This window comes from Aptenodytes patagonicus, chromosome 8 (assembly GCF_965638725.1).
Source record: "Aptenodytes patagonicus chromosome 8, bAptPat1.pri.cur, whole genome shotgun sequence".
NCBI lineage: Eukaryota > Metazoa > Chordata > Aves > Sphenisciformes > Spheniscidae > Aptenodytes > Aptenodytes patagonicus.
Genome location: NC_134956.1, coordinates 5,011,423 through 5,025,092, shown reverse-complemented (window position 1 = coordinate 5,025,092; position 13,670 = coordinate 5,011,423). Strand labels below are relative to the sequence as shown.

Genomic DNA, 13,670 nt, shown 5'->3' with positions numbered 1-13,670 from the left:
CCGCTGGCCTGCGTGCGCCCCAAATACGGGCAGGGACGCCCTCGGCCACCGCCTCACAGGGGTGGGTGTGAAGTGCCGAGGCGGGGGCCCGAGCCCTCGGCACCCATGCAACCGGGGCGGCTGCTCCTGCAGCAAGTGCAGAGTCAAATGCCAGGTCCCCCGGGGCAGCCGTCGAGGGTGGCACTGTTGGCCGAAAGGCGCTTTTCAGGCAGCGCGACTCCAGGGCTCCAGCCCTGGCCGAGGGAAATCTCTGCTCCTGGCCCCGGCACGGGGAGCGCTGCCAGCAGGTGGGGGAAGGTGATCCTTCCCCTCTGCGCCGCACCGGTAAGGCTGCATCTGCAGTACTGCCTCCGGTTCTGGGCTCCCCGGTACAGGGGACAGAAGGGACCTTTGAGCCTGGCCTGGGCTCACACATGCCACCCGCTCAGACGCGGTGGGTGGCCGGGGCACAGCACAGGACCTCAGGACGGCCCCTAAATGTCGCAGGTGGCCCAACATCTTTCCCCTGAACTCCTTAGGGCTTTGGTGATGTGCTGCCTCCAGAGCAAAAGGCAGCGGGACCGCGAGCTGGGGAGTCACGGCGGAAATGGCCTTTTTCCATGGCAATAAGCTGCCTTTCAGAGTCAGCGTGAGCCTTTCCTTGGCGGGGTAGGAAACCGCAAGTGGCTGTGGGGCAGCTTCGGAGGCGGTGGGTGGGAGTGTTGATCTGTTTGAGGGTGGACAGGCTCGACAGAGAGGGATCTGGACAGGCTGGATCGATGCGCCGAGGGTTGTCAAGCATTGGCACAGGCTGCCCAGGGAAGTGGTTGAGTCACCACCCCTGGAGGCATTTAAAAGACGTGTAGACGTGGCGCTTAGGGACATGGTTTAGTGGTGGACTTGGCAGTGTCAGGTTAACGCTTGGACTCGATGATCTTAAGGGTCTTTTCCAACCTAAATGATTCAATTATTGCTTATGCACCATTTGATTGCCATTTGATTTTCATTCAACCATCGATTAATTACCATCTGATCATCGCTTAATCATTAATAAACCCCTTTTAGTTAACCCCACAAGGATGACTTCTCTGAATAATTCACCTGCGACACCAGGACAAAACCCAGACGGTGTCTCAGGCACGACCAGAGTAGGACAAAAGGAATGCGAAATCCAGTATCGGAGAATCCAGGCATCCAGGTCCGACATGCAACTCGGGACCGAGACAGAAACCGGAAACCCCAAGAAGCCCGTCTGCAATACTCGCTGGCTGACGCTGCTGAGAGTGACCAGAGGCTTCCCAGGCTGCCTCCTTCAGCTCCTGCTTTTAGCGTGTCCTCAGCCATCCTCTTCTACCAGCCACCTCCCAAGACAAACTCTGGTGCTCAGGGTTTCCTTCTCACCAGGCTTTCTGAGATTTCGCTCGGCCTTCCGACGCCAGGGCATTGCAGAGCTCCGTTAGCTAGATGCCGACAGAGGTGAACGGTGCCAGGGAACAAGCACCTCGGTTCAGAGCGAGGCTGTGCACGACCACAGCTCTTTGACCAGCTCCGTTGGAGCTCCGTTGCTCGGGAGTGCCTCGGAGCTCCCATCGCAATCCCCCTGAAGAGCACTGCCTCTTCTGGCCATGTCTAGACCTCACGTCTTCCCAGTCACAGCAGTCAAGAATAGAAGGACAAAGTGCTGCCACCCAAGTTCTCTTTTGGACCCCCTATACCTCCTTTCCTTCCTCATTGCCTCTTCGTTGGCAGAAAAGCCCATCAGGCCTCCCGGGTTCCCCTGCCTTCCTCAGAGAGGACAGCTGCTCCCTACTTTAATGGATCGACTGTCATGCTGCATTAAGGCCTATTATCAGGCACGCACCGTAAGACCACCTGTGGTTTGCCTGAAGAGCAGAGGGCTGTTCAGACCTGTACAGCCACCCGACGGGATTCCCTTTGCGCTTTGGTCACCATTCTTCTTTGATCCAGCCGTCTAGCTCTCCGCCAACTTCCACAGAGCTGTTCAGCAGTCACTCTGCAACCAAATCTTTTCTCCTTCCTGCGCTAGAAAGGTACTTGCTGGTCTCCAACAGGAGGGAAATCCTTTTGGGTGGCTGACATTTCCCAGGCCCCTTGTTACCCTCCCGTAGAGCACATGTGATTTTTTTGCTCTAAAGGGCGTCTGACGGGACTCAAGCCCTCAGTAAGAGGTACTGCTCTGACTCTCCTGAGCTCCCTGGAGTAAATTCCTTACCCGGTGTTTGCAATCCCTCTTAAAAAGGATTTCTTGGCTTATACCGCAAGAGGGAAGCCTTCAGTTGGTACAGCAGCAATCCCGTTGGGGAACAGGACCCGGAACTGGGGAACGGGGAATGCCCTTTGCCTACTGTAGAAACACAATCTACAGAAATCTTCATGCCACAAATACAGACGTGACACCGAACTGAACTTTTAAAGAAGAGCAGCTTTGCCACTTTGGCACAATTCTCACTAGCCTAGGCAACGAGGACAGGAAGTTGGTTAGAGCCTTGTCCAGAACGAAACAGAGTTGAAGCGTGTCAAAAGTCGCCGGGGCCGGGGCGCGTGATTTTGGGGGGCGAGCCGCGAGGGCCATGCCGGGTGGGTGGGCGCAGCCCACATTGGCGGGAGACAGGCGGCGGTGCCAACTGGGCCGTGCCGGGCCACCCTCCCCGGGGGCGGGGGCAGGGGCAGAGACCCGCGGTCCCGGGGCTGGGTGTGAACTTGCCCCGGGGAAACTGAGCAGGCTGGGAGGCCAGCGAGGCCCGAAGCACACGGCCATGGCGCTGGGCAGCCGGCCAAGGCCAGCCCGCAAGGAGGGAGGTGTGGGGAAGGTGCTGCCAAGCCCCGGGAAGAAGACAACCCTCTGGGCCCAGCCCCTGACGCTGCCCCTCCAGAAAGGGAGAGGAGATGATGGAGGAAGCCAACAAATCAGCGTGGAACCTCCCAGTGCCGAGATTAACGGCCAACTTTATTGTGCCGGTGGAGGGGGTTCAGGGCCAGCACTCGGGGACGGCGCACGGCTGGTCCCGTGGCGGCGTCCGGGCCGGCTGTAAGGATTTTGGGCCCGCCGTTGCAAGCGGGAGCGGTCTCGCGTCCGCACAGGCCCAGGGGCGCTGGAACGGCTGCTGCCCTGAAGTGGCGGGGAGCCGCAGGAGGAACCCGATGGCAGCTGGCTGGCGGTGCTAGGGCTGCTCGTCTCCGGTGCCGGGGAGCTGCAGGAGGACCCCGATGGCAGCTGGCTGGCGGTGCTGGGGCTGCTGGTCTCCGGTGCCGGGGAGCCGTGGGACAGCCCCAGCGCCGCCTGGCTCGTGGTGCTGCTCTCAGCACTTGGTGCTGCTACGCAGCTGCTCTCACGGCATCTTCTGGGCCGGCTGTAGGGATTTTGGGCCCGACGGTTCATCCGGGAGCGGTTTCGCGTCCGCACAGGCCCAGGGGCGCTGGAACGGCTGCTGCCCTCGAGCACTGGGGAGCCGTGGGACGGCTCTAATACCGCACGGCTACCGGTGCTGGGGCTGCTGGTCTCCGGTGCTGGGGAGCCGCAGGAGGACCCCGATGGCGCCTGGCTGCCGGTGCTGGGGCTGCTGGTCTCCGGTGCCGGGGAGCCGTGGGACAGCCCCAGCGCCGCCTGGCTCGGGGTGCTGCTCTCAGCACTTGGCGCTGGCACGCGGCTGCTCTCACGCCGTCTTCTGGGCCGGCTGTCGGGCTTTTGGGCCCGACGCAGCCAGCGGGAGCGGTTTTGCATGCGGTCGGGCCCAGGGGGGCTGGAGCGGCTGCTGCCCTCGAGCACTTGGGAGCCGTGGGACGGCCCTAATACCGCACAGCTACCGGTGCTGGGGCTGCTGGTCTCCGGTGCTGGGGAGCTGCAGGAGGACCCCGATGGTGCCTGGCTGCCGGTGCTGGGGCTGCAGGTCTCCAGTGCCGGAGATCCGAGAGACTGCCCTGATGCCGCCTGGCTGGCGGTGCTGGGGCTGCTGGTGTCGGGTGCCGGGGAGCCGTGGGAAGGCCCCAGTCCTGACTGGCTAGTGGTACCGGGGCCGGCGAGCTCCGAGCTGGCACTGGAGGCTGTAAGGGGAAGCAGGAAGGTCAAGGGCACGGCCCCCCAGGCCCGGGGCAGGATAGGCCAGGGCGGTGCCCCCAGCCCTCCTGGAGCAGAGGGGCTCTGCCAAGCCCACCCTGGGCACCCGCTGGCAGGCCTTGCCTGGCCCCTGGCCCCAGCCCAGGGGCACCCGGGTGCTTTGCCTCTTACCGGTGCCCAGGCCAGCACAGCTGTTGCACTCCCAGCTGGCCGTGCTGTTCGTCAAGCAGGAGCAGCGTCTGTGGGTGCCCTCGGCAGCGCAGGAGCAGCACAGGAGCAGGTGCCAGGGCCTGGGGAAGCAAACGGGTTCATGGCTCTGAGGACAAAGTGACCGCAGCACGGGATTGTCCGGCAGAGTTCTTGTTCTTAGTCCTTGCGCTTCGAGCCCTTGGCGAGACAGGGATCCCGTGCAGAGCCCCGGGGTGCAGCTTTGGCAACTTACCCGTCTTCCTCTGCCTGCTCCCTGCCTCCTGGACAAAGGCACTCACTGGCATCGCAGCGGCTGTGCCTCTCGCTTAGTGCCGCGTATGCATGGCTGTTCTCCCATGATGGCAGTCTGATGGAGAAAGGAAAATTGATGAGCCCCTGCTGCCCCGGCACAAGGCAGATGCAGGGCGTCCCTGCTCTTCCCCCCCAGCCCTGTTTCCAAATCCTCCGTGAAGCTGAAGCCCAGACTCACGGGACAGTGGAGGGCCAGGACTGCTGGGGCAGGCCCTGGCACGGCACAGCGCTTGCACCCTCCTGTCTTGTGAGCCAGGCAGAAGGACACCAACCTGAAGGGGATCCGGATCCCCATGACGAGCATTTCCAAGAGAAATAGATCCTTATCTCTACAGAGGGGGCACTGGAAACGAGAAATGCCAGCGCAGACAGCCTGTCCCTGCAGGAGCAACATAAGGAGCATGAGTGAGGCCCTGGTGCTGCTGAGTGCCTGCTGTGCCCCGGGGGCGAGGGAACGGCTCCTACCTGGATGCAGCCCCTGTGGAACCAGGCGTGTTTGCACGCTGGGCACACCATGGTGCTGTAGGACTTTCTGTCCTCCACAGGGTCCAGGCAGATGAGGCAGGTGGTGTTCTCCTCCGGAGCCGCCTCCACTGCCTGCTCTGGGCGGTGCTCCCAGCAGAAGGACCTGGGGGGAAGAGGAAAGGGGTGGGCGAGGTGAGAAGCGCTGGGTCCTTCCGTGGTGGCGGCGAGGAGGGGAGAGGGAGGTACCTGTACTGAGGAAGGAACTGGGTGATGCATCCACCCTCCACGGCACAGGGGAGATGGAAGCTGCGGTCACAGCCCGTCTCCCGGCAGGTGATGGCGGCCCCGCTCTCGCCACAGACGAAGCAGCGCTGGAAAGAGCACAGCAGCCCCCATCAGCGGCAGCCTCAGGGCCTCCACAGCCAGCCCCACGCCTCCGGGCAGGGCGCAGGATGTGGCCGCTACGGGGTCACACCCCGCAGATCCGCCTGGCGGATGAGGCTCCTGTGCTGGAGCCGCTGTGGAGCTGCTGGGAGCAAGACTTTTGTCCCAGAGCTGCTTGGAAGGGCTGGGATTTCTTTCTCGGGGTCTGGGCTAAGCTCCCGCAAACCTCTCCTGGCACAAATCTCCCTGTTCTTGTCAGGTCCTCACCTTCTGTGCTGCCCGCTCGATTGTACGTTGAATGTCCTCAGGGAGAAATCCCATGAGTCCTACTTCCTTGTCCCATTGCTGAAAAAGCTCGTTGGCAAAAAACTGCAGAAGAGAAAAGACGAGGAGCTGATGAGGAGAGCGTGGCAGGGACAGCCTGTCGGAAAGCTGGAGGGAGCCCCGGAGAAACTCACCAGGCAAAACACATGGACACAGAGCCCTTGCTTCTCCAGTTTGTGCCCGCAGATATCTGGGTCGGCCTCTGCCCGGCGACACAGCAGGCATGCTGGAGGGGAGAGAGCAAATGCCACCGGGAATGAGCACCTCTGCGGGGCCGGGGGAAGCGTCCCTGAGGGATTGCCCCAAGGGCCTGCTCTGTCCCTGCCTAGCTGGCTGATGGGCAGGGCTGGAGGCCTTGGAGAGGAAGGGGGCACTGCGGGCACGGGTGTCCCAGCAGGTGCCCACTGCCCAGCCTGGGCCCCGCTCACTGAGGAAAGGAGCGGCCCTGCCCCGGGGCGGCTGGGGAGCTCCTGCCTCCCCCTGCCACCGCTCTCGGCCCCACGCTGACCGCCCCGCCAACCCCTCTGCCAGGCTGCGGGAGGGATACTTTGCTCTCACCCTGCTCCATCGAGTCGGGGGCCTTCCGCTTCCTGGCGGACATGGCGCACGTCAACGGTGAGCGTTTGGAGAGTCCCTGTCCCAGCAGCGCCGGGGTGTCTCCTCCAACTGCTCCTCTGCTGACCCTGAGGGAGAAGCAGGACGCGGCTGAGGGAGAAGCGAGGCGCGGGCGAGCTTGCAGCCCAGGCCCAGAGCCCCGAGGTGTGGGGCCCCCCTCCTCCCTCGGCAGCCCCGCGCAAGGCCCGTCCCTCCCCTGCCCTCTCCTCACCTCACCAGGTCGCACTGACGCACGGCCTGAGCCCGGCGTTCCTTTTTGTGGGCTTGGCCCCGCGGGTCACCATGGCCGCTGTGACATCAGCACCGCTGGCCTGCGTGCGCCCCAAATACGGGCAGGGACGCCCTCGGCCACCGCCTCACAGGGGTGGGTGTGAAGTGCCGAGGCGGGGGCCCGAGCCCTCGGCACCCATGCAACCGGGGCGGCTGCTCCTGCAGCAAGTGCAGAGTCAAATGCCAGGTCCCCCGGGGCAGCCGTCGAGGGTGGCACTGTTGGCCGAAAGGCGCTGTTCAGGCAGCGCGACTCCAGGGCTCCAGCCCTGGCCGAGGGAAATCTCTGCTCCTGGCCCCGGCACGGGGAGCGCTGCCAGCAGGTGGGGGAAGGTGATCCTTCCCCTCTGCGCCGCACCGGTAAGGCTGCATCTGCAGTACTGCCTCCGGTTCTGGGCTCCCCGGTACAGGGGACAGAAGGGACCTTTGAGCCTGGCCTGGGCTCACACATGCCACCCGCTCAGACGCGGTGGGTGGCCGGGGCACAGCACAGGACCTCAGGACGGCCCCTAAATGTCGCAGGTGGCCCAACATCTTTCCCCTGAACTCCTTAGGGCTTTGGTGATGTGCTGCCTCCAGAGCAAAAGGCAGCGGGACCGCGAGCTGGGGAGTCACGGCGGAAATGGCCTTTTTCCATGGCAATAAGCTGCCTTTCAGAGTCAGCGTGAGCCTTTCCTTGGCGGGGTAGGAAACCGCAAGTGGCTGTGGGGCAGCTTCGGAGGCGGTGGGTGGGAGTGTTGATCTGTTTGAGGGTGGACAGGCTCGACAGAGAGGGATCTGGACAGGCTGGATCGATGCGCCGAGGGTTGTCAAGCATTGGCACAGGCTGCCCAGGGAAGTGGTTGAGTCACCACCCCTGGAGGCATTTAAAAGACGTGTAGACGTGGCGCTTAGGGACATGGTTTAGTGGTGGACTTGGCAGTGTCAGGTTAACGCTTGGACTCGATGATCTTAAGGGTCTTTTCCAACCTAAATGATTCAATTATTGCTTATTCACCATTTGATTGCCATTTGACTTTCATTCAACCATCGATTAATTACCATCTGATCATCGCTTAATCATTAATAAACCCCTTTTAGTTAACCCCACAAGGATGACTTCTCTGAATAATTCACCTGCGACACCAGGACAAAACCCAGACGGTGTCTCAGGCACGACCAGAGTAGGACAAAAGGAATGCGAAATCCAGTATCGGAGAATCCAGGCATCCAGGTCCGACATGCAACTCGGGACCGAGACAGAAACCGGAAACCCCAAGAAGCCCGTCTGCAATACTCGCTGGCTGACGCTGCTGAGAGTGACCAGAGGCTTCCCAGGCTGCCTCCTTCAGCTCCTGCTTTTAGCGTGTCCTCAGCCATCCTCTTCTACCAGCCACCTCCCAAGACAAACTCTGGTGCTCAGGGTTTCCTTCTCACCAGGCTTTCTGAGATTTCGCTCGGCCTTCCGACGCCAGGGCATTGCAGAGCTCCGTTAGCTAGATGCCGACAGAGGTGAACGGTGCCAGGGAACAAGCACCTCGGTTCAGAGCGAGGCTGTGCATGACCACAGCTCTTTGACCAGCTCCGTTGGAGCTCCGTTGCTCGGGAGTGCCTCGGAGCTCCCATCGCAATCCCCCTGAAGAGCACTGCCTCTTCTGGCCATGTCTAGACCTCACGTCTTCCCAGTCACAGCAGTCAAGAATAGAAGGACAAAGTGCTGCCACCCAAGTTCTCTTTTGGACCCCCTATACCTCCTTTCCTTCCTGATTGCCTCTTCGTTGGCAGAAAAGCCCATCAGGCCTCCCGGGTTCCCCTGCCTTCCTCAGAGAGGACAGCTGCTCCCTACTTTAATGGATCGACTGTCATGCTGCATTAAGGCCTATTATCAGGCACGCACCGTAAGACCACCTGTGGTTTGCCTGAAGAGCAGAGGGCTGTTCAGACCTGTACAGCCACCCGACGGGATTCCCTTTGCGCTTTGGTCACCATTCTTCTTTGATCCAGCCTTCTAGCTCTCCGCCAACTTCCACAGAGCTGTTCAGCAGTCACTCTGCAACCAAATCTTTTCTCCTTCCTGCGCTAGAAAGGTACTTGCTGGTCTCCAACAGGAGGGAAATCCTTTTGGGTGGCTGACATTTCCCAGGCCCCTTGTTACCCTCCCGTAGAGCACATGTGATTTTTTTGCTCTAAAGGGCGTCTGACGGGACTCAAGCCCTCAGTAAGAGGTACTGCTCTGACTCTCCTGAGCTCCCTGGAGTAAATTCCTTACCCGGTGTTTGCAATCCCTCTTAAAAAGGATTTCTTGGCTTATACCGCAAGAGGGAAGCCTTCGGTTGGTACAGCAGCAATCCCGTTGGGGAACAGGACCCGGAACTGGGGAACGGGGAATGCCCTTTGGCTACTGTAGAAACACAATCTACAGAAATCTTCATGCCACAAATACAGACGTGACACCGAACTGAACTTTTAAAGAAGAGCAGCTTTGCCACTTTGGCACAATTCTCACTAGCCTAGGCAACGAGGACAGGAAGTTGGTTAGAGCCTTGTCCAGAACGAAACAGAGTTGAAGCGTGTCAAAAGTCGCCGGGGCCGGGGCGCGTGATTTTGGGGGGCGAGCCGCGAGGGCCATGCCGGGTGGGTGGGCGCAGCCCACATTGGCGGGAGACAGGCGGCGGTGCCGACTGGGCCGTGCCGGGCCACCCTCCCCGGGGGCGGGGGCAGGGGCAGAGACCCGCGGTCCCGGGGCTGGGTGTGAACTTGCCCCGGGGAAACTGAGCAGGCTGGGAGGCCAGCGAGGCCCGAAGCACACGGCCATGGCGCTGGGCAGCCGGCCAAGGCCAGCCCGCAAGGAGGGAGGTGTGGGGGAGGTGTGGGGAAGGTGCTGCCAAGCCCCGGGAAGAAGACAACCCTCTGGGCCCAGCCCCTGACGCTGCCCCTCCAGAAAGGGAGAGGAGGAGATGGAGGAAGCCAACAAATCAGCGTGGAACCTCCCAGTGCCGAGATTAACGGCCAACTTTATTGTGCCGGTGGAGGGGGTTCAGGGCCAGCACTCGGGGACGGCGCACGGCTGGTCCCGTGGCGGCGTCCGGGCCGGCTGTAAGGATTTTGGGCCCGCCATTGCAAGCGGGAGCGGTCTCGCGTCCGCACAGGCCCAGGGGCGCTGGAACGGCTGCTGCCCTGAAGTGGCGGGGAGCCGCAGGAGGAACCCGATGGCAGCTGGCTGGCGGTGCTGGGGCTGCTGGTCTCCGGTGCCGGGGAGCTGCAGGAGGACCCCGATGGCAGCTGGCTGGCGGTGCTGGGGCTGCTGGTCTCCGGTGCCGGGGAGCCGTGGGACAGCCCCAGCGCCGCCTGGCTCATGGTGCTGCTCTCAGCACTTGGTGCTGCTACGCAGCTGCTCTCACGGCATCTTCTGGGCCGGCTGTAGGGATTTTGGGCCCGACGGTTCATCCGGGAGCGGTTTCGCGTCCGCACAGGCCCAGGGGCGCTGGAACGGCTGCTGCCCTCGAGCACTGGGGAGCCGTGGGACGGCTCTAATACCGCACGGCTACCGGTGCTGGGGCTGCTGGTCTCCGGTGCTGGGGAGCCGCAGGAGGACCCCGATGGCGCCTGGCTGCCGGTGCTGGGGCTGCTGGTCTCCGGTGCCGGGGAGCCGTGGGACAGCCCCAGCGCCGCCTGGCTCGGGGTGCTGCTCTCAGCACTTGGCGCTGGCACGCGGCTGCTCTCACGCCGTCTTCTGGGCCGGCTGTCGGGCTTTTGGGCCCGACGCAGCCAGCGGGAGCGGTTTTGCATGCGGTCGGGCCCAGGGGGGCTGGAGCGGCTGCTGCCCTCGAGCACTTGGGAGCCGTGGGACGGCCCTGATACCGCACAGCTACCGGTGCTGGGGCTGCTGGTCTCCGGTGCTGGGGAGCTGCAGGAGGACCCCGATGGTGCCTGGCTGCCGGTGCTGGGGCTGCAGGTCTCCAGTGCCGGAGATCCGAGAGACTGCCCTGATGCCGCCTGGCTGGCGGTGCTGGGGCTGCTGGTGTCGGGTGCCGGGGAGCCGTGGGAAGGCCCCAGTCCTGACTGGCTAGTGGTACTGGGGCCGGCGAGCTCCGAGCTGGCACTGGAGGCTGTAAGGGGAAGCAGGAAGGTCAAGGGCACGGCCCCCCAGGCCCGGGGCAGGATAGGCCAGGGCGGTGCCCCCAGCCCTCCTGGAGCAGAGGGGCTCTGCCAAGCCCACCCTGGGCACCCGCTGGCAGGCCTTGCCTGGCCCCTGGCCCCAGCCCAGGGGCACCCGGGTGCTTTGCCTCTTACCGGTGCCCAGGCCAGCACAGCTGTTGCACTCCCAGCTGGCCGTGCTGTTCGTCAAGCAGGAGCAGCGTCTGTGGGTGCCCTCGGCAGCGCAGGAGCAGCACAGGAGCAGGTGCCAGGGCCTGGGGAAGCAAACGGGTTCATGGCTCTGAGGACAAAGTGACCGCAGCACGGGATTGTCCGGCAGAGTTCTTGTTCTTAGTCCTTGCGCTTCGAGCCCTTGGCGAGACAGGGATCCCGTGCAGAGCCCCGGGGTGCAGCTTTGGCAACTTACCCGTCTTCCTCTGCCTGCTCCCTGCCTCCTGGACAAAGGCACTCACTGGCATCGCAGCGGCTGTGCCTCTCGCTTAGTGCCGCGTATGCATGGCTGTTCTCCCATGATGGCAGTCTGATGGAGAAAGGAAAATTGATGAGCCCCTGCTGCCCCGGCACAAGGCAGATGCAGGGCGTCCCTGCTCTTCCCCCCCGGCCCTGTTTCCAAATCCTCCGTGAAGCTGAAGCCCAGACTCACGGGACAGTGGAGGGCCAGGACTGCTGGGGCAGGCCCTGGCACGGCACAGCGCTTGCACCCTCCTGTCTTGTGAGCCAGGCAGAAGGACACCAACCTGAAGGGGATCCGGATCCCCATGACGAGCATTTCCAAGAGAAATAGATCCTTATCTCTACAGAGGGGGCACTGGAAACGAGAAATGCCAGCGCAGACAGCCTGTCCCTGCAGGAGCAACATAAGGAGCATGAGTGAGGCCCTGGTGCTGCTGAGTGCCTGCTGTGCCCCGGGGGCGAGGGAACGGCTCCTACCTGGATGCAGCCCCTGTGGAACCAGGCGTGTTTGCACGCTGGGCACACCATGGTGCTGTAGGACTTTCTGTCCTCCACAGGGTCCAGGCAGATGAGGCAGGTGGTGTTCTCCTCCGGAGCCGCCTCCACTGCCTGCTCTGGGCGGTGCTCCCAGCAGAAGGACCTGGGGGGAAGAGGAAAGGGGTGGGCGAGGTGAGAAGCGCTGGGTCCTTCCGTGGTGGCGGCGAGGAGGGGAGAGGGAGGTACCTGTACTGAGGAAGGAACTGGGTGATGCATCCACCCTCCACGGCACAGGGGAGATGGAAGCTGCGGTCACAGCCCGTCTCCCGGCAGGTGATGGCGGCCCCGCTCTCGCCACAGACAAAGCAGCGCTGGAAAGAGCACAGCAGCCCCCATCAGCGGCAGCCTCAGGGCCTCCACAGCCAGCCCCACGCCTCCGGGCAGGGCGCAGGATGTGGCCGCTACGGGGTCACACCCCGCAGATCCGCCTGGCGGATGAGGCTCCTGTGCTGGAGCCGCTGTGGAGCTGCTGGGAGCAAGACTTTTGTCCCAGAGCTGCTTGGAAGGGCTGGGATTTCTTTCTCGGGGTCTGGGCTAAGCTCCCGCAAACCTCTCCTGGCACAAATCTCCCTGTTCTTGTCAGGTCCTCACCTTCTGTGCTGCCCGCTCGATTGTACGTTGAATGTCCTCAGGGAGAAATCCCATGAGTCCTACTTCCTTGTCCCATTGCTGAAAAAGCTCGTTGGCCAAAAACTGCAGAAGAGAAAAGACGAGGAGCTGATGAGGAGAGCGTGGCAGGGACAGCCTGTCGGAAAGCTGGAGGGAGCCCCGGAGAAACTCACCAGGCAAAACACATGGACACAGAGCCCTTGCTTCTCCAGTTTGTGCCCGCAGATATCTGGGTCGGCCTCTGCCCGGCGACACAGCAGGCATGCTGGAGGGGAGAGAGCAAATGCCACCAGGAATGAGCACCTCTGCGGGGCCGGGGGAAGCGTCCCTGAGGGATTGCCCCAAGGGCCTGCTCTGTCCCTGCCTAGCTGGCTGATGGGCAGGGCTGGAGGCCTTGGAGAGGAAGGGGGCACTGCGGGCACGGGTGTCCCAGCAGGTGCCCACTGCCCAGCCTGGGCCCCGCTCACTGAGGAAAGGAGCGGCCCTGCCCCGGGGGCGGCTGGGGAGCTCCTGCCTCCCCCTGCCACCGCTCTCGGCCCCACGCTGACCGCCCCGCCAACCCCTCTGCCAGGCTGCGGGAGGGATACTTTGCTCTCACCCTGCTCCATCGAGTCGGGGGCCTTCCGCTTCCTGGCGGACATGGCGCACGTCAACGGTGAGCGTTTGGAGAGTCCCTGTCCCAGCAGCGCCGGGGTGTCTCCTCCAACTGCTCCTCTGCTGACCCTGAGGGAGAAGCAGGACGCGGCTGAGGGAGAAGCGAGGCGCGGGCGAGCTTGCAGCCCAGGCCCAGAGCCCCGAGGTGTGGGGCCCCCCTCCTCCCTCGGCAGCCCCGCGCAAGGCCCGTCCCTCCCCTGCCCTCTCCTCACCTCACCAGGTCGCACTGACGCACGGCCTGAGCCCGGCGTTCCTTTTTGTGGGCTTGGCCCCGCGGGTCACCATGGCCGCTGTGACATCAGCACCGCTGGCCTGCGTGCGCCCCAAATACGGGCAGGGACGCCCTCGGCCACCGCCTCACAGGGGTGGGTGTGAAGTGCCGAGGCGGGGGCCCGAGCCCTCGGCACCCATGCAACCGGGGCGGCTGCTCCTGCAGCAAGTGCAGAGTCAAATGCCAGGTCCCCCGGGGCAGCCGTCGAGGGTGGCACTGTTGGCCGAAAGGCGCTGTTCAGGCAGCGCGACTCCAGGGCTCCAGCCCTGGCCGAGGGAAATCTCTGCTCCTGGCCCCGGCACGGGGAGCGCTGCCAGCAGGTGGGGGAAGGTGATCCTTCCCCTCTGCGCCGCACCGGTAAGGCTGCATCTGCAGTACTGCCTCCGGTTCTGGGCTCCC

General features: G+C 63.3%; 2 pseudogenes; both read right to left on the bottom strand.

The window, feature by feature from the left end:
* Positions 1–2,969: 2,969 nt before the first annotated feature.
* LOC143164323 (E3 ubiquitin-protein ligase PHF7-like) lies at positions 2,970–6,627 on the bottom strand (annotated as a pseudogene).
* Positions 6,628–8,896: 2,269 nt separating this feature from the next.
* LOC143164322 (E3 ubiquitin-protein ligase PHF7-like) lies at positions 8,897–13,285 on the bottom strand (annotated as a pseudogene).
* Positions 13,286–13,670: the final 385 nt, after the last annotated feature.